This window comes from Corvus moneduloides, chromosome 3 (genome assembly GCF_009650955.1).
Source record: "Corvus moneduloides isolate bCorMon1 chromosome 3, bCorMon1.pri, whole genome shotgun sequence".
NCBI lineage: Eukaryota > Metazoa > Chordata > Aves > Passeriformes > Corvidae > Corvus > Corvus moneduloides.
In genome coordinates, this window is record NC_045478.1 from 103,190,073 (window position 1) to 103,203,565 (window position 13,493).

The window sequence follows — 13,493 nt, forward strand, 5'->3', positions numbered from 1 at the left end:
GAAAACAGAGCGGGGAATCTGATGCTAGAGTACAATCAAAGAGCAAACAGTCTGCAAGAAGGTATTTCAGGCTGGAAGACCCCATCTACCTAACATGCCAGAAGATCAGAACTCAGCCAGTAAGTGTAGCTTTAACAAAATAGGATCTCCAATGCCTACAAATGCTAGTCAAAGATACCTTACAACCTTTAAAACCAGGGGGTTGTAGTATATCAAAACTAAAAAGATCACATGCATTCCTGCCTTAAATATCTTGGTTTATATCTCTCTCAGAAAGCTGGGAGGACAACACCACAACTTTGAGTGTTTGGGATGTTAGGCTTGCTGCTGAATGCAAGACAAGCACGTAGGGATGTAGCAGGAGCAATTAATTACTCTCCTTACTGTACATGAGCCCAATCAATCAGGTACTAGTTGGAAACCCCTCCTGCTCAAAACAAGTTACAAGCTGCTTCATCCAAAGACTGGGGAGAGTCTGAGCTCCCTGCCACTTCCTACAGCTCAAATTCACCACGTCACTGGAGCTGGCAGATGCAGCACCAGACACAAGAACTGCAGGAGCCATACCAATTTGAAGGATCGCTGTTCCCAAAAGACTTTTCTGTGCTTCTCCTTGAATCACTGATGCATTCAGCTGACAGGTTTAAGGGGGTGAAAAGTGACGTGCTATGAACTTATACATGAGCAAGTGATTCCATTCTTTAGAGCTGTCATGCAGTGTTAAATTCACAGCTTTCAGGCAGATTGTTTGTAAATGAGTTAAAAAGATGCTGGAACTTTCTTTAGTGTTGAGCAGTTGCACACAGCTTGGCAGTGCTTGAGACACATTCTCTCATTTCTCCAATACGTATTTGTAATCTCATGTGACCTCACACATTGCTCATGAGCTCCCTGTGCTCCACATGTCAATATCTCACCCTGCATTAAGTGTCTGTCAAAAACCCTATGCACAGCTCCAGGTTCACTCTCAACCTGATACACTCCCTCTCTCTCCAAGCTAATGAAAAACACCTTCCCTAGGCAGTTTCTTCAAATAAATTCTTGTCTACAGATGCTTTGATAAACAGGCTGTATTACCAGAAGGATGTTATCTCTAAGGCAGCATAACTGGTAATTCTGAGATCAGGTCTCCTGGTACACTTCCATAATGTTTTCCTACTGCTATTATCCAGCAGAACTACTGATGAAAGTAGTTCTGAATAAGATAAATATTAAAAGGCAAATAAAGTCGTCGTACATTGTGCCATGGTCTTTCTTCCAGAGACAGATGGCAACCTGCAAAATACTGGGCTTCAAACTGTATGTGACCCAGATGCTGAACATCATCAGCTGCCTGGCCCTGGCACAGAAAGGCACGTGGGATTGCACAGGGGAAAGACTGACTTGGCCTCTGGATAGATGGAGTAGTGTGGGGCTTGGCAAATCACTTCATCCTGCTCTAAATCTGCAAGGTGTGACATTCTGGCTGACAGAGACATATCTCCCTTATTTGTTTTTGGACAAATTATCAAATGTGCAGTTTTATAGACGCCAAATATGACAGTTTCTGATGATGGCCTTTTCCTGCACAAGGACAATTTCAACCTCAGTGTGTAATTCAAGTCTCATAATTTCATTGAACAATTGCAGATTGAGACCTGAAAAGGTCTCACTTTCTTCTCCTTGCTTCTGAGGTGAAAATGAAAACCAGAAGGGAGCACTCGATGAAGATTTTGCTGATGGGATCACCTACAGCTTTCTCTATTGGCACTGATCACAGCTTATAAATTCAGACATAAAGAATTATTTTCATTAAATAGCATCCAGCAAACGAAATTATTTTTCCATCCAGCAGCAGCTATGACAGACAAAAGGATGTTAAGCATAAGCAGTGTAGTTTGAAATGCAAGCACCTCAAAAGAATGTCCAGTTCTGAATTATACAGCTCAAATTGCCATTTAAAATCATTGGTTTAGATTGTTATAGACTCAGGCTGGCAACTAGCATAGATCAGAACAGCAGGGTATAAGGCAGGATCTGGGCTTTACAGTGTGTACCATGTGTACGTGGGTATACAGTTTGCTCCTAGAAGTAAGAAACCCCATGTCCTTCACCCATGTCCTCTGACCTGCTATGCAACTTGGGTAAATTGCTCATCGTCCACTAAGTACATCAACTGGATGTACCACAGCTCTAACACAGGGACCAGCTGAACTCATGGACAGCCAGAAGAGCTGTGTGAAGCCCAAGCTGTCATGTTGCCAAGAAGACAAAGTGCCTTCACCTGTGCCTGTCACGGGCACCCAGAATGTAGAATACATCCATGGGGACCTGCAGGGCAGCCACTGTCACACCAGGTGATCATCCAAAGTCTGACAGCTACATCCAAGTTCAAGGAGCACTTAAGGAAGAAGCTTCCTCAAGGACATGTTGTTGCCTTCCACTTGTGAGGACTGATACCATGAATCCAGGACTCCTTGCACCTGGCAGTGGCCATCAGCACAAGTGAAACTGAAGAGGTGGATATGGAACATACACTCCTGAAATCACTGCTCCCACCTCTGAGGCTGTATTTGGGTACCACACACCAGAAACAACATCTCCACATCATTCCAGCCTGGCTGGGCCACAACACACTGATCCACAGGGTGAGTATCAGTCTCATTCCTGCTCCTTTACCAAGCAACACTTCAAGAGAACACAAGCTTTGTGAGTTGCACCACTAGAAGGTGGGAACTGGGAAAATGACCTTGGAGAAGGCATTTAAGGGAATAACCCTAGGTCAGAAGTATGAGATAAAGGTTTTCAGGCTCTGCCAATTCATCTAAACAATGCTGTGGTCAGGGCCCAAGGGCTTTGACATTTCCATCTACATAATCTTTGATTTTATTAGGCTTTCAGTCATTTTTTCTCTTGGCAAAGGTGCATTTGTAAAAGAAGCAGCATTACAACTAAGCTGGAAAAAGCAGTCTCTCTCTGTTTCGCCCAAACATGCACAAAGGACATTAAACCAATAGCTGCTGGTGTTATCAATATTTTCTAATCTGTCTCCCAGCAGGTCAGGTGGAAAGAAAGGATCTCTCTGGGGTTTCTTCAGCTGAAGTTTGATTGATCAGCTCTAGCTGAACCAAATTGTTCCTGTAAGTGCCTTTGTAAACAAATTAATTACAAACCCCTACTAGACTGTATTTAGTTTATGCATTTAGCAGTGACATCTGCACTACCTAAATCAGGCTGGAACAAGCAAACCTACCTCTGGCACAGTATCTAGTGGAGAAAGCATATTAGACTTCTTTTTGTTCACAGTTTTTTCTCTTTTCTCCTCAGCCCAGTGACCCTTTGTGACAAAGATTTATAGAACTAGCAGTCTATAAACTAGGGGGTCACTGCAGGGCAAGGAAGCGTAAAATGAAAATGGAAGAGGCAACTGGAGATTAGCTTAAACTGAGATTCATGTTGTACAATTATCACAGTAAATTCTGGAGTTCAGAGGAGACAGCACTGTGCTTTACTTCTCACTAAGCATGTCAGAGTGATTTAGAAGTGACCACTGGTTCTGCTACAAACAACAACTTAGTCTTGATACTACCTTGACTTGCTACTTGATGCTTTAAACGTGAGCTGCGATGATGCATGTTCTAGTCTGCAAGTCTCAATTCTCATGAGCAAACACAGCAAGATCTGAGTATTTCAGCAAGACATTTGTAAAAACATCCCTTTGCTGGGACTGCTGAGGAACATTCACTGGGGAAAGAGAAAGGAGAAATGAACACCAAAGAACAGAAAGTCTCTTTGCGTTGATTTATTCTCCAGTTCACGTTCTTAGGCACTGAATTATCCATCTTCCACATAAAATGATGTATTTATTACTATCTATTTTCCAGACATCCCACAATATATACCAAGAAGTTTTTTTTACAGAGAACTCTCAGCCCAAGGATATGTCTAAGGGGCTGGGTACTAGCAAACCCATACTTCTCTGAGTTTCCTTCTCAACTTTGTGCACTAAATATAATGTGGGTCTCTCAGCTCTTGTTTCATAGACATGTCCAAGGACTCCAAATGTTAAACATGTATGTGAGGCATAAGAATGGTTTAAGAGTAGCCACATGCACTGCACACTAGTGCAAAAGTACCTGGTGGACTGGAGATTAAACCAGTGCTTCTGCATTACTGCTGCTTCTTTGTCTGTTCCCCAGAGGACTTTAAAAGTGTGTGTATTTATTCTGGGAAGAATCCAAACAAATTTCATTCACTTGTTCTATAAAACTACAATAGTTGAGACAGTCTTTAAAAGCACATCTTTTTTTAGTCTTTATCCTTCATATGCACTTATTCATTTACCATAAATAGGAATGGATCACTTTTTGTTTACTTGAAGATGTGAACATTTCTATTTTCCAGAACTGTCTGAAAGAGAAAATTCCCATTCATAATCTCCTGGAGCATATTAATGGCCACTAGTGGCTTCAACCTTGAAGCAACTCTGCTTTAACTGTAAAACTAAATGCAAAGTTAATTACTTTTTTTTTTTTTTACACAAAAGCAACAATCCACCATTGGCCTGATTTATCCAACTGCTGGAATTGCTTCCACCAAAAGAACAGGCACAATTAAGCAAAAGGTAAGTGCAATTTTCAGTAAGTTTTTGCGTAGGGTTGCACCAGTAGAAAGGTCACCAGAGCTGGGTCCTCTGTAGGTAAGACACTCACATGATAGCAAAGTAGATCAGGACAAGCCTAACACTAGAAGCCTGAATGGATCCGTCACCTAAGTGAATTAAGATGCTTAAGTTCCCTTCTTTACCCTATGGCAGGTTGAGGCATCCTTCAATTAAATTTTAGTTAGGAGAAGGATTATCAGGCACGTATAAGCTTTGAAAGAGACCTGTCATGTATGAAGAGCAGCTGCTGCTATTGATGCCCTATGGAGAGGCTCCCTCAAAGTTTGATTACAGCAGTCCAATGTTCCGATTTGTGAATTACGCTCAAGAACAATTTATCCCTCCATGCAGATGTGATCTAATCACTCTGAGATTCCCAGTGGTGCTTTTAACGCTTTTGGACACCTCAGATCATGGAGTCAGCTTGACAAATCTGCTTGAGGGGATTTTTCAAAGCCATTAGAGAGCAGACTGGATACCAGTGTCTGAAGGATGTGGTATCACCTGCCTGAGTCTGCACGGACTAGCTGGGACCTCAGTGATAGATAGAAGTGCCCTACTATATAGTGAGCTAATTTAACAGAGGCAAACCTCAAACCAACAGCTTTACACAAAGTTTAATCTAAATCCTCAAGATCCAAAATATTTTTATTCATTCCCTCCCCATTCATTTTCAGCACTCTGTGATGTGTTACATTTGGGAAAGCCAAAGAAAACAGACAGTACTCTCAGGAAGGCTATGCCCGCAGGATTTCCAAACCAATCAAAACCAGGAAAAATGGCAAAAGAGACACAAACCCAATCACAAAGCTGAACTGTGGGTCCAAGGTTACTCAGAAGAAAGAATGTTCAAGAGTCTGCAGACAGTTTGGTCCTTCAGAAGCAAAGAAGGGACTTGGAAACATTCAGTTACCACTTCGAAAATCTGACAATACTTTGTCAGTCAAAGCTTACTCTGAAACAGTAACACTGCCTAAAGCTCAAGGCAGTGAGATTTTCCATGCTCAAGGGGAGGCTACTGGAAATAGTGTCAAAGAGGAGCACATCACACAAAAGCTGGCCTCCAAAACCTTTCCAAAATGTGGTTCAGAAAAGCTTCACAGCAGCAACTTTGGGAGGAGGGGCTTCTACCAACTACTAGGATAAGGCTTGGGAGCAGAATCACATTTTTCTATTCAGTTTGTTCTGTAGCACATGTTGGTCCAGCCCAGTAAGCAGGAAGATGAATGTGTTCTCCTGGGAAAGCAGAGCAGAGCTGCTGAGCAACAAATCTCATCTGCAGAATCACTGACAGGCCTGTATGGAGACAGGGCCTGCAAATCCATCCAGCTTAACCCTAGAAAGGGGAGCTGTAAATTCCCATTCCCATTTGGTGTCCAGGGGCCACCAATCCTACCTGGGGGATTAAACACCTGGTCTCAGTCATTTCTCCAGCTGCCCATCCCAGGGTGGTGAGGGCAGCTCTCTTCCCAGGCACTTGAAGAAATGGGGCAGGATATTCTGAACTAACTGCACAGGAGACTAACACACAGACACTTGTGCGATGCTAATGCACAAACTGTTGTCTCTAGCAGCAAATATATGGCAAAGTCAGGAACAGAGCTGGGAACAAAACCACGTTTTCAGCTCATTTGCTTTTTCCAGGAGTCACAAATGACCCAGCTCCAGTTATTATGTCCAGCACTTAAGCAACAGTTGGCTTCTCAGAGTTTATGTAATATTTATCATACACTCATCTTTCCTCCATCTACCTTAAGAGAGCTTCAGAATAAAACCCAGTTTGTTCCTTGATTAGCACAGGGGCTATCTACCTCTGGGACTCGGATGTGCTTCACAGGAAAGAGAATGTAAGCACTTGAGGAAGGTGCCTAATAGTTGTGACAGGTCTTTTCTTTTGCCTTTCCCAGTAATTGAAACCCAGAGCAGACCCACACACTTGTGTCTCGCTTGGGTGGCTGCATCGCCAGCGGAGCCAAACATCCAAACCCTGGCAAACAGGCCATGGCTGAGACAACAGCTTCCCATCCACAGCAGTGCTGACCATGCTGGGACACATTTCCATTTCCCTTCCGCCCACTGAGCTGCAGAAGGAACTCAGTACCTACAGATTTACAGCTCCCTGGGAGAAACCATCCCAAAAAGTTTTATTTAAAACAAGGCTCCTGATGATTCTTTTGAGCCATCCTGTTGCTACATTTTTATTCTACTGCAGCCCACTTGAAATATCCTGAGTCTGTTTTTACACTGATGATAATAAGACTTTGCATTTATGCTACCAACAAACATGTTACCTTCCCTTTGGGAGGCTGTGAGGGAGGGCACAGAGTTAAGTAGCAGAATCCACACTGGACTAAGGATGGGGATACTGGATCTCCTGGTTCCGCTACCTCACACATTCCTGAAATCATCTATTTTCCAAAAAATTTTAAAATCTTCCTTGGGAAATGTGATCAGTACATTTTTAGCCTGGTTTTCTTTGGAAAGGGGGTTCATTTAACCACACTTGTTGCCAACCCCTCTCCCAAGTAACCTTCAAATTTGCTAAGCGTCTTTAGACAAATCTGAGAGGATTTACAACCTCAGAGATGGTCCTTCCATTCCTGCACTTTTTGGAAACCAACAGTTGAGCAGAGACCTTCAGGTTGTCATCTCCAGAGAGGGAGAACACTGTTCTATACTCTGCCCAACAGCACAAACATGTTTACATGGGTATATACATGTAACACTCAGAGATAAACACACATGTTTAGTGACAGACTGACCAGCACATGCACAGCTCTGGGTCAGCTATTTCCTGCTGACTTTTTTCTTCCCCTTTAGATCCAAAAACTATGCATCTTTCTATTTTAAACACAGGAGTTTTCTTTTTCTAAAACTACAATAAAATATACTTTGCTTTTTCACTACTTTGCTGATTTTTTTTATTTTATTTGATGAAAATCTGCTTCCTATCAAACTTTCCAGACCCTTTTGCCTGTAATAGATGGCTTTGTCACCTCCACCACTGGGTGCAGTGTGGCAGCTAAGTCCCACTAGATATGGTGTGTGAAGTTGTTGTAATAAATAGCTCCAAATCTGGTCTGGATCAGAGAAATAACCCTGAAGCAAAGAAAATTCAATTAATCCTTTTTTCAGGCAGATCAAATGATAAAGCATTTGAAGACAACATCTCTTCTGCTTGGACTCCTGGCATTAAGAAAAAACACAACAGGGGAGCACAATGAGGCAGAGACAGAACTGTTACTCTGGAATAAGACTTGGGAATAGTGATGCTTCTCCACAGAAAACTACTGATGCTCAAATATGAGCAGTGGACACCACAACATGAACCCCAAGAATGGACACCCATTACATGAACAGAGCAAATAGAGATGTGTGGATTCTGGTCTTTACATTTCTCTTGTGTGCTCTGTCCCCTTTCTGTGGAACAAAAAGAACTGAATTTCCACAGAAACATCAATCCCTTCCACTCTTCAAAGCTGCACAAAAATGCTTTTAAAAAGGCAAGATTTTTTTTGCATGTGATAATGGATGTTTGTCTAAAAGAAGAGTATCAAGACTACCAAACTAATTTTGAAATGGCTCTGTATCTGTTGCATGTTTGAACTTCCTTCCCATGGAAAGCAGAGTTTCAGGGAAGAGGAAGGGTGCACACCAGGATCTCTCATGCTGCTTTGGAGTAGGAGTGCAAGCAGTGCACAAGCTAAAACCTGGAAAGAGCCTTCACAGCTACTTACCCAGCCTCTGCTATACATGGTAATTATTAGTGGAAATATCACGGCAAGTTATTTCTTCTGATTTTTTTATCTCATTCTAGCTCATGTTTTGTATCCAGTGTTTCAAAGAAAAGTGGATCATTCTTAGCTATCGTGAAAAACGATGACTTTCACAAGGATTGATTGGGTTGAAACTGCAAAACCACTGGACATTTCCTGAGACACATCTCAATCAAGCAGGACTTAAAGCTTCACATTCAGAAGATAAGGCAGGCCTCAACCCAATGTTGAGATCATGACATGCCTAAAATACCCCAAGGACTGCCTCCAAAAGCCACCCAAAATCACCAAGAAATGTTCCCCTGATTTTGATAATATTTTACTCAAAAAAACCCTTGCATTTGCACAAAACAAAGTAATCCATCAGCCCTTGCCAACTAAAATGAATTACATTAAACTCAGACACCTTCAGGTTCCTACAGTTTCTTTAAGAAAGAAAAGAAACCATGCTGAACCTGTCAAAAAATTAAAACCCACAGAACGTCCCATTTCACAAGAAGACTGAAGCTGTGCTGCAATTCCTTTCTCTCAGAGGTTAAAAAGTGCCAGTTTCGCTGATCTGCACCTCCACTGAGATAATTCCAGGTGCACCAAGCTTCCCTCAGGACACAGAGAGCCAGATGTGTGGAGGACAAATGTGGGCAAGCCTGACAACCTGTTAGGAGACACACAGTGTCTGCAGAGGTGTCATACATGAAATCCCTAATTGTGCTTGGTCTTTGCATATTAAGTGCTTTAATTAATTAATTATGAGTTAAATATTTTAAATGTTAAAATTAACCCATCAGCCCAGGTACAAAAATCAAGTTCCATTATCAGTGTTTTCAATTGTTCAAAGTAGTTTATTAAGAGAGTTGCACCCTTCCCAGTTAAAAATTCCCCAGTTAAAAATCCCCAACTTATGCTCCCTTTTCAAACTTCAAACCACCTGTACACCATAAGAGTTATCTTTCCTGTGTTTACTGTATACTTTTACAAGTGTTCTAAGATGTGTTGGATGTATTTTAATACTTTTTTAGGTGTTTTTACTTGCACTTTGGTTCCAAGGCTAACTCCAAAAACCCCAGTTCTAACAGCCAGCAGCTATTTTTAAGCCCCATAGCCATGACCCTGTAGGCAAGCTCCGTGGCAACCTGAATTTTAATGAAGGCATTTTAACACCCTTATCTCAACTGATACCACCCCTCTGACAACGATGAGCCATTGGTGGACGGAGATGATCTATCAAAGGGAAAGCACCAATCACTTTAAACTGAAGGGGCGGGCTGTGGGCGGGCTGTGGGCGGACTGGGGTGGAGCAAAGGCACTATAAAACAACGAGACAGGCTTCAGAAACAGAGAGAGAGAAAGTGTACCGTGCCGGGTGGCCGTGGTGGACATCAGTGCTGGGCATTAAAAAGCCTTGCTCCTATTAAGGAGCTTTTAGTCACTTTTTTTACTTTTGGACCAGCCAAAAGCCAGCCCAGCACTGCAAGTCCTTTTTCTCTACCTGAGGTCCAGTGCTGTCTCAGCCAGAAGATCTCAAATCCCTGTGCTCCTGGGGCATACCATCTATCGAGCCATAGGATCCCAAATTTTTATATTTTTCTAATTTCTGTAATTTTTCAATTTTTCCATTTTCAATAAATTATTTTAACTTTTTTAACTAAGAGTTGTCTCTTTTCTCACAAGAGGAAACATGGGCTGCTATTTATTTCATACTATTGCAGCCCAAAAGCTTTGTGCAACAAAGAACCAAACCCTGTGAAACACCAGTGAAACTGAATCCAGCCGGGAACTGTGTGGCAAGCCAGGCAAAGGAGTTTGGAAAAGAGAATACAGTAGTGCAAGAGAATTTCCAGGGATTTCCACAAATTTCCATGGATCAGCTGTCTGAAGAGTCATTCCTTTGGTTTCTCCTGAATATAAGATATGGCAGCAAGATCATGGAATGTGCTTGGGATTAGTTGACTACGCTTAACGAGATGGACAAAAACTCACAGCAGCACAGGTGACATCTGTGGGCTGACACCAGCTTTACACAGGGTTGACCACTGACTTGTACAGTGGGGCTGTTAGGGACAGTCAGGGAGCTAATCAGGAATAAATAAATCGGGTTTAATAACAGCCTTGGTCCAGACTGAGCAAGACTACACCTATTCCTACCCGAGCCACCCTATTTTCTAGCTTGATGCTCAGTCTTGGCCTAGAGAAGAAACTTTAGAGAGCATTCATAAACGTGCATCTTTAGATGTCTGGCACACCTTTAAAGGTCAGTTGTTCTACAGATCTTTTTTTAAAACCTGCATGGTAAAAAATTCACTATTTTCAGCATTTGAAGTCTGTTAAAAGTATTTACTTAATCTTTTGATGCAGTCCTTAGGTTCCACCTAGTGGCTTTCAACAGCCATTGAACAGCAGACTAGACAGGCATTTTATTGCCTAAATGCTTAATTTTCCCATCTGTGTGGGTCTAGCTGCAGAAAGAACCATAGAATCTTCTTTAGATGTTGTTCTGCAGTTTTGACCCTGTCAATTCTTTGAAAAATCATTGCTCTTCATATTCCACCGGAATATTAAGATCCACTTGTCTTTGAAACAGTGGATACAAAACATGAGCTAGAACGAGATAAATCAGAAGAAATAACCTGCTCTGGTATCTCCACTCCCAATTATCATCTATAAGAGAGGCTGGGGAAGTTGCTGTGAAGGCTGCATCGACTCCCTTCACAGCCAGCTGAGGAACAGGCACCTCTAGACCACGACTAGGGTAACTTTTTGTAGAGGTTTACCTTCAGGTAAGAGGAATTACATCCCAGAAGTGTCTCATTTTCTCATTTTCATTACAAAGACAAGTCAAGGGGCTTACTAATAGCGTGGTACCACCATCACACTTCCTGAATCCCACCCAGGCTGTCTGACCAAGAAACACTCCGCGACACAGACCTTGAAGTGCAGCCCACCTTGCAGGGAGCTCTCAGCGGGCAGCAAAAGGCATCTGGAAGCAGGGCAATCACAACAGTTACAGATTTGCACCTAAGTTTAAAAGCCCAATAGTGGCAGGTAGCCATGTTATCACAGAAAACTTATTTCAACACTCTTCTGCTCTCAGTTCTGCTGCTCAGCTGTGTTAGACTGATGAAGGTAGGCTTGTCTTACAGCACGAAAGGTGGAAGACAGTTCTGCTCCTGCCTACTTGAAGGTCATAAAACAAGCTATGCTTATACTTCAGTTCCCTGAGGCATTAGCAGAACACTCACCACAGACGTTTTAGACCTCTTTGGAAGAGCTGTAGTCGCTCTAAAGAGTCACTATCTTCAAAGGAAATAGAAAAAAAGCATCCAAAGAAATGTGAAACTTCATGAATTTATCAGCTGCCACATTAGAGGTCAAAAGCAGATATTTCAAAGTAATTTTAGTGTCTTACATAAACAAGACAGTTCACCAGAACTGATCTAGTTTGTCCAGAGATCATATCCATTTAAAGAGAAGGTGAAATAAAACTAAAGAAAAATAATAAAAAAAGAGGAAGTTGACCTAGTTCATGATTTGTGGAGTGTGGGATGGATGAAACGTCTTTAGCTCCTTAATGCAGCTTTTTCTGTCTATTCTCATTTCAAGGAGCTTTACTTTTGGTCACACACAGATTGAGGTTTGCACCCAGCAAATCATGTGTGCTTTTCTAGAACATGACTGGTGTTCAGCAGAACCGCTCAGATTTATTACTCCACGGCGGTGTCTCTCCACTTCCTCTGCACAGCTCACCTTCTCACCTTCACCTAAGTCTTCATGGAGCATGTGACAGACTGGTTCTTTCATGCAAAGGAAAGGAGAAAATCCTCAAATGGCTTCAAACTTCCTGGCTCAGTAAAAACCAAGAGATGAAGGCTCCACACTGCCCACCTTGCTGTCGGGTTCATACCCCAGGCAAACGAGACGTGTGGTTTATCTGTGAGAGTTAAACCAGCTTTTGTGCAACCGTGATTTCACAAAAGCTGAGGAGAATTACAACACTGAGCTGACTATCATCTACTTAAAGTGACTCTCTTCCCACTGTGCACAAAACCAGGTGCTGTGCAGCCTTACCTCCCAAAACCTTGACTCAGGCAGCGACTGCTCCCTCCCTCACAGCGTGGGGGATGCCCGCGAGAACCGGGAATCACTCCTGGGAGCAATCCTCCCGTGTGCCACCGGAGCTCCGCTCCCCAAGGCACTTCCACCCTCAGTCCGCGGCAGGTGAAGACGGCAAGGACCCCTCGACTCCCTCGGGCAACGCCGCAGGGGTGGGCCGGGAGCTGGATTCCCGCCCCCGCCACGGGCAGCTTTTCCCGTGGAGGGCTTCCAGAGGCCCAGCTGAGCCCCGGGGGTGCCGCAGGTGCAGCACGGCTCCAAGGGGGCTGCTCCGGGCCCCCTCCGGGCGCTGAGGCCCAGGCGGAGGGCAGGGACCCCGCGGCACCGCCGGAACGCGCCGGGGAGGCGGCCCCGCACGGGGACAGGAGCCGTCGGCAGGGGCCGAAGTGATAGGTGGCTCCATAGCTCAGTGGTTAGAGCACTGGTCTTGTAAACCAGGGGTCGCGAGTTCGATCCTCGCTGGGGCCTTACGAAGTTTTCCTGCTTTTTTCATTGCTGTTTCTCCCCCGACCAAGCCGGGGGCTCCCGGGAGAGCGGGCGGCGGGGGTCGCTGCGTTTTGCATCCCGGCACGGCGCCTCCAGAGGGCGGCGGTGGGAGACAAACGCAGCGCTGAAACTGCGAAGCGACGTCATGGGCTCGGCCGCCTCGGGGAGCAGGAGCGCGAGTGCGGCCCCGGCTCCGCTTCCCAAATAAATCATTTCCCTGGATCTGAACGTCGCGCCTTGGTGCGGTGCCGCTTCCACCGCGTGGGATCTGGAGCCACAGGATGGTTCCAGCCCAGGGCTCAGCTCTAACGCGGGGTTTTAGGGGGGTTTGCTTTGCTTCTGGTGCTTTGAATTGTGTTGGTGTTTCAGATTTGCTGGACATTTCCAGCCCGTACTGGACCCTATGGAGGCTGCAGGTGATCTGTACCTTGAAAAAATAATCATAGAATAACTTGGGCTGGAAGAGACTTTAAGGATTA

General features: G+C 43.9%; 1 non-coding gene across 1 annotated transcript; it reads left to right on the forward strand.

Annotated features, from left to right (window-relative positions):
• The first annotated feature begins 12,923 nt into the window (after positions 1 to 12,923).
• TRNAT-UGU lies at positions 12,924 to 12,996 on the forward strand. The gene has a single exon. It is a non-coding gene; the product is annotated as a tRNA-Thr (tRNA).
• The last annotated feature ends 497 nt before the right edge of the window (positions 12,997 to 13,493 follow it).